At 46.7% G+C, this 7,062-nt stretch overlaps 1 long non-coding RNA gene across 1 annotated transcript; it reads right to left on the minus strand.

Annotated features, from left to right (window-relative positions):
• Window positions 1–1,964: 1,964 nt before the first annotated feature.
• Window positions 1,965–6,848, minus strand: LOC311522116. The gene is made up of 2 exons (XR_014712059.1): window positions 6,611–6,848; window positions 1,965–2,910 (listed from the first exon to the last, which is right to left on the minus strand). It is a non-coding gene; the product is annotated as an uncharacterized lncRNA (long non-coding RNA).
• Window positions 6,849–7,062: the final 214 nt, after the last annotated feature.

Raw genomic sequence — 7,062 nt, forward strand, 5'->3', positions numbered from 1 at the left:
CAGTGCTCCACCCCATCGCAGAGGGACTGCTGCTTTGTGGGTGAGGGGCACGTTGTCTCCAGGCCTATTTGATCCTTGGCTGTCAACTAGGGAGCCCTCTAGGCCAGTGGGTTGGATGCCCATTATGAATTAGGCCAAGACCATCCACGTTTCCTGTAGGCTGTGAATTTTGGTCACTACCAATCTGGGCTAGGTGAAGGCTCTATTACCAATCCCCCGAGTCATCCCATGTATGGGGGTGTGCTTGTGAAACACGAAGCATACGCTTGCCCTGTACTTGGTACACCATTTTATCTGATCAGCCATCCATCTTTCAAGACAAAACCATCCCTTGCCATGAAAATGCCCTAAGAAAGCCCCAGCAGGGGCACAGGATCTAAAAAAGGGGGTGGGTGTCTGGAAAAAAAAAAAGGCCTTTCTGATGCCCAGAGGGCATGTGCAGGATACCCATAAAGCCCAATGGGGGAAAGCGTGATCAGTCACTAGCATTGTGGCTCCGGAGGAAACTGATGGCCACAGTAGCCTGGCTTGTCTGCTGCTCTGAGCCCGGGAGGGAAGCATGTCGCTCTGTGTCTCCTCCTGGATCTCTGTCAAAACAGCAGTCTCCAATTAAGGCCCTTGTTCTCTGCTGAGCTCCTTGTAACAGCCTCTGTGTTTGGGAGGCATCCGGGATTCCTTGGCAACCAAGTGGCTCCTTGCCAGATGCCCATTGCCAGGCCAGCACTTGGCATGTTTGAATGGGCCGAATTGTGGAAAAATAAGTCTCCAAGCCACGTTCTTTCTGCGGAAAGTGGATGTCAAAGATGTGCATCTCCACTGCTGCCGGGAGTGTGTGTGTGTGTGGGAGAGTCTGAGCTGGGGGAGGCTAGATACACACAAGCGGGAGGGCATGAGCTTCCTCTGGCAGATGTTATGCCTGCGCCATGCTGAAAGTCAGAGCCCTGCAGCAAGAGCAGGAGTAGCCAGTGCTTGGGGAGGTCAGGCCAGATTCATTGTGGCTGGTGCAGGAACATGTAAATTACACCCCTCCTCAGCCAGTCTGACCCCACTTGCCATTGGGGGATGCAGGAAGCACTACCCCCATCCAACCTGGGGGATCTCCACTGGTGGGTGGGTGGACAACTGTGGGACAATTCCTCAGCTGGTGTTAATCAATCCAGCTCCATTGCAGCCATTGGCTCTTTGATTTACACCAGTTAAGGATCTGGCCTTACAGCTGTCCCAAGGGCCTTGAAGAGGGTTGGTTGCAGCCTCTTTCTGATGCAGAAATCTCTTTGCTGACTTTCCAGCATGCGGAATCTGTGCCTGGTTTCTCACTGGCTCACATGAGCCTGAGCTGGATCTGCTCTGTTGGCTAAATACAAAAGAAAGGGAAAGTGAGAGTTTAAAGGAAAGTCTCACACTCTCCATAGCAGCAAGGGCTTGGTGGGAAGTTTGCCCCTGTCTGGCGATATCAGGACAAGACTTGTTAATGATTTCTCCTCCTCTTGTGATCCACCAAGGTGTCTCCAGAGTGTGGCCAGCACACGGGCAGCTTAGGTGATGGTAAGGGCCCCTCTGTAACAGTTTTTGTTTGCATGTGTGGGTATATCTTGTAAGCAGGAGCTGTGCACCTAAGAGAGTTCTTCTGGTGATACACCCAGCTGATGAAAAGAAGTACCCCAAACAATAAGTATTTCTCTAAGATCTAACTGCCTACATAGTCAGTTAAACAGATCTTGTAAGACTAGCTGTTATAGGGCCACCTGGTGTTGCCCAATAATGTTACAACTATTACGTGATACACACCGTCTCACAACATGACAAGTCCCCCTCCCCAGCTCTAGCTCATCCAACTTGGCCTGAGTGAATCTCTCCGGCCACCTGCCAGATATAACAGAGCGTACTGTGATGCCTGGCCTGGCCTGACTGTGGCACCTTCCACAATCAGCTGCAGTAGAAAAAACTTCACACATATCCACCACGATGCTTTATCCCTTTATTGAGCATCCGGGAACCAGTGCCTGTAAAGCTGCTGAGATGGTCCCCATAGCCCCTTGCTGGCTGGTATTCCTGATGAAGGAGAACTCTTCATAGCAGTGTCTCCTGACATAGCCCTAGACCTGGGCACGAGGGAGCAGGAGTATGTGAGTGCAATGCAGCGCTATCCCTGGAGCACTCAGATGACAAGAGTAAATGCTCTCTGTTGCTTGGTGACATGCTGGGGGAGAAATCTGGCCAATTGGCCAGTTCTGTGGTTGCCATTCAGCATTCTCCCTGGTGTGTGTGAAGCATTCACTCAATGCTGCCTTCAGATCTGAAGGTCCTGGGGGAACCTTCTACAAGGATCTTATGTCAAGGGCATCTTAAAAGTGGTCTGAAAGAAGGAGACAGGGTCATTGCCTCCAGGGACCCTTGAAAACCTGAACTTAGATTTTCTAGATCTCTTGAGTTTGGAGAGTTCTCTTACTGGTGATACATTATAATCTAAATAGACATGACAGACAAAGGATGGGATGAGAAACAGAGGTAAAGTGGGTTGTTCAAGGTCATGCAGCCGGTCAGTGGTGGAGCTGGGAATAGAATGCAGGTTTCCCAACACCCAGTCCCGGGCTCTGTCCACTAGGCCATGCTTCAAAAAAATCTCAGTCCAAAGATGATCTTGAATATTACACTGATGATATGTATCTTGCTTTGTGAACTCTGCCTTCCCTGCTGGCAAAGTTTTTCAGCTCCCTCCTTCAGAGATTGTTTATTGCTGTCAGTGAACTTGACAAATTCTTGGCAGGTGTCCCATCCCCAGCAAATTGCAGTATCTCCTGCCCTCTCGCTCATCCCCTTTGCTCTGTGACAGAGATTTCAGGGACCTGTTGGTTTCATGCAATTGCAGTTCTTCAAGTCAGAGACTTCTGAGCCAGACAAGACCTGGCACTGTAATGAGAACAACAGCGAGAGGTGTAAATGCACCCCCCAAAGGACAATATGTCCTAGAGCTATGGTATTACCCAGCCGCTCTGAATTCCAGTCATCATATCACAGTCTTACTGTACAGTCTTACTGTATCCCGAAGCCATGATATTACCCAGCTGCTCTGAATTCCAGAGCTATGACATTACTCAGCTGCTCCATGTCCCAGAGCCGTGATATTACACAGCTCAAATGTGACTCGCATACTTGATGGAGTGCAATGGAAAATGCTGCACGGCAGCTCAAGAGGGGGCTCTGGCGGTCGTATCTGCCATGGTGTCTTTGGGAAACAGGAGAGAAAATGGTGAAGAGAGTGTTGGTGAAAGAGTAAAAGAAGAGGAGTGGGAGGAATAGGGAGAGAGGGAAGGAGGGAGAGAAGATGATGGACAGAGAGACAACTATAGGTGTGCTGGAGTATTAAGTCCAACTGTCTCTCCACTTGTTGCTTTTTGTCCTTTCGTGCTAGGAAATGATCTGTCATGACATTTAGAGAGCGAAACAAGTGTTAAGGATTTTTGCTTTGCTGCCTGTTTTTTCCTCACAGAATCTGGAGAGTTTTAAGTCCCCAAGAGTCAGCAAGTTGTTTGTTCCAACCATCTGTCCCATTTCCCTTATCAACCATTTGTCCCTTTCTTCTCCTTGGTTAGGCGTCTAAAGCAGAGTCTGCCTGTCAAACCCTCTGTCACTTTTCTCTCTCCTCCTCCTCCTGCGTTTGGCTGTCTCAGGACCCCTCTCATTTGTCACTGTCGTACGGATTCTTTACATAGAAACATGACGTTCCCTCTTTCTATCGGTTGGATGTGCTGCATATATGTTAACATTCTGGGGGCGGGGTTTTGATGGGCTGCCTATATGCTAACATTCTGGGGAAACTGATTAATGGCCCTGCTGGAACTATTAGTGGCCGAGGGAAAGGTGCCTATTACTAGAGTTAGGATCTAGTAATTTTTTATTTGAGAGTATTTTTGTTTATAGAGACTATTTCACTTTTAGCACTATAAACAAATCTCCAGAAATTAATGCAGCCCCCTCACAGCTTCCAAGGAAGACTGGGTGGCAATGCGTTTAGCTGTAAGTAATCTCCCAATGGCACTGGCTCTTGTTGATGCTCTCAGTCACTCTCAGCTGATGGCAAGAGGCCGATAAAGCAAGCTCAACAAGCCAGCTTTTGTGGGGTGTATGTAGCTTGTGACGTTGTTTGTGCATTGCCCCTTTAAAGTTCTGGGAAATGTGCTTGGCACAGCTGATGCTGCATGGTACAGAGAAATCACACACACTGTGGTCTCCCCAAGGAGACTTTATTTCTTATCACTCTTATTTTGTTGTTTCCCTTCATCTAAGACAACAATAATTCAGACTGAAAGTGTCTGTATATGGAAAAATGGAACACCTAGCTCTATGAACCATCTTAGATACCATCTAAATTTCCCAAAGCGAGAACCGAGACAAGCAAAACATGGGTGACCTGTAAACTTTTCCTGTGTCTGTGACACCTGTGAAAAAGCGTTAAGGAGCAATCTGAAACTGGCAGGTGACAGAGCCCTGCCCTCAGGATCCCTGATCAGCCAGTGACTCTTCTGATTATGTCAATTCTTTTGACTTAATATCTTTTCTAGAGTTTGCCTGGGTGATTTGCTGCTGAATAAGCCTGAAAGGGTTTTCTGGAGCTTTGAGGCTAGGGCAGTTCTCCTGTTCATTGAGTTGAATTCATCCCACTTTCACAAAGCTGTTGTTATATTTCCTGCTTCATCTCTGGCTATAACTGTTATTCCTAACAACACTTTAGTGTTGAAGATGGAACCGAGGGTATAAAGGGGACGTGTGGGTGGGGAGCCGGGGGCAGGAGGGGGACGGACAAGAAGAAATAGTAAATAGTTGACAGGAATAAAACAGAGGAAGAAAACTGGGTGTTTCAATAGTAAGTTTGGCAGGTGCTTCAATGAAGCCCCAGGGTTACCGTAGTGCCAACACTAAGCTTTAAGAAAACGATGAGTCGGGTCTCCAAGACCATGACCTTTTAAAAAACGATAAATTGTGGGTGCTTATTGGCTTCAGGGTTCACATTTTGAAGCTTTCCTCTGCAAACCTGAGGGCTAGAAATGTACTCTCTTAAAACTGAAGTTGAAAGTCTCATGTAATCACATGACTTTGGGGGCTGGGGCTTTAAGGGTACGTCTACACAGCAATTAAACACTTATGGCTGGCCAGGGGCAGCTGCTTCACGTTCACGGGGCTCAGGCTGCGGGGCTGTAAAATTGCTATTAAAGGGTTAAAATCCATATGCTGTTTGTGTTACAACCTGATATATAGACTGTCAGCTCTTTTTACAGGCCCCAAAATCCAGAGTTTGGTTAAATCAGACAACAGTGCCTGTTTTTCCTGGGGGGTGAAGGGACGGTAGATTTTAGTGGTTTCTGTCCTGAGTCCCCTTCCTGGTTCACCCTCTGCATTAACATTTCTGAACCTTCTTAGCTGTGTTTTGATTGGAGCCATACGCTGTACTTGCTCCCCTGGGGCAATTAATCCTTGTGGTGTCCCTTCATTATCTCTGTGGGGGCTTAAATTTGGCCTTTTGCACAAAATAATGTATGAAGGGGGTTCTGATTCCTCCCATTTGTCTTGTGCTGCTGAGTTTTCCCACAGATAGTTAATCAGTGGTGCTATTGGCTGACAAATGCAGGGAGTGGGCTCTCCCCCTCCTGCTCTGGGCGTGTGTCCCAGGCATGGTGAATGTAGTTCTTTTGTTTTGAGATCTTTTCCAATTTCCTGACAATTACATGGTTTAAAGCACAAGCTCTTATCCTTCAGAGCCTGATTCTCAGATTTTAAAGTTGCAATTTCTCTTTCTTTTAGGTTGAGTATAACCAATAACACTATTACTGCCTTGTCTGTTTTGTCACTTTTCTGATTATTCCACCAAGTTACCAGATCTGCCTCTGGTTCAGCAGCAGAATAGTTTGTTTTTTTTAGTTGCTGTTTGTCGGGGTTTGACATGTTTATACTCCAAATATTCTCGAGAGCTGATTATTGCCTCTCCTTTTGATGCCATGGTCTTTTTCTCACCCTGGCTGCTGACCTTGTTGGGAATGTACGTCTTCCCCCTTATTTCTGTGGTTTCAATCTCCACAAATGTCAGCCTTAATGGGGATTTATGTTTCCCCCCTTTTGAATACTGTGGTCTAAATCTCCACACTGACAGCTTTGATGGGGATGCATGTCTCCCCCCTCTTTGAATACCACGATCTTAGGTTACACACAATTGCCAGCTTTATTGGAGACTTGCACTACTCGAAGGCATGTATGTTACATGCCTGGGGGGTGCTCCCCTAAGGCTTGCAATGTTACGTGCAATGAGGAAATGGGACCATCAGTTTGCACTGCCTTCCACTAGCGTACCCAGCCAGTCCTGGGCTTAACTCATGGCCAATCGCTTGCTGGTGGTTTATCCAAGTCCTCCGTAACACACCCCTTAGTTTAAACAGTACATAACCCTCTTGCACATGTCTCCCCTCCCAACTGGTACCTTTATTAACTCCTCTGCTTATACTACATGTGTTTAGGTTCCTTTGCACTTAAATTTAAAAAGTGGGAACAAGATGTGTCTGAAAGGGGATGAGAAACTTCTATCCCTGCCCTAATGAGGTGGTAAATTAAACATACTCACCTCCTTTTGGATTTCAGCCTCAGTTCCTCAATCAGTTCACAAGCTTGCATCCCGGACGAGCCCCCACCTGAAGGAACAAAATATGGACACCGTGTAAAATTAAGCACGTGGGTTTATTACACACAGCGCTGGCGGAGTGTCACCTTGCTTATTAGGCTCAAAGACACTGCCAAACAATTGATTACAATGGATTATATGGATTTTCCATGGGCGGAGGGAAATGATGGGGTAGGCAGTCCCAAACCCTTGGATAGATCTAGCAGCAAGACAAGATAAGCACAGTAGCCAATGGTTAAAAAGTTACGTAATGTCTCCACCCATGGTTTCAAGTTTACATATGACACTTAATTAGTACACAGGTGTTTTTCATTAAACAAGATATAGAGTGTGTTAGTATAAAATACATATGTTGAATTCTGATTTGGAATTCATAGGAATGAAGTAGCTCCCCT

The sequence above is a fragment of the Lepidochelys olivacea genome (genome assembly GCF_965140295.1).
Source record: "Lepidochelys olivacea isolate rLepOli2 genome assembly, chromosome: 6".
In the NCBI taxonomy this organism is placed as follows: Eukaryota; Metazoa; Chordata; order Testudines; family Cheloniidae; genus Lepidochelys; species Lepidochelys olivacea.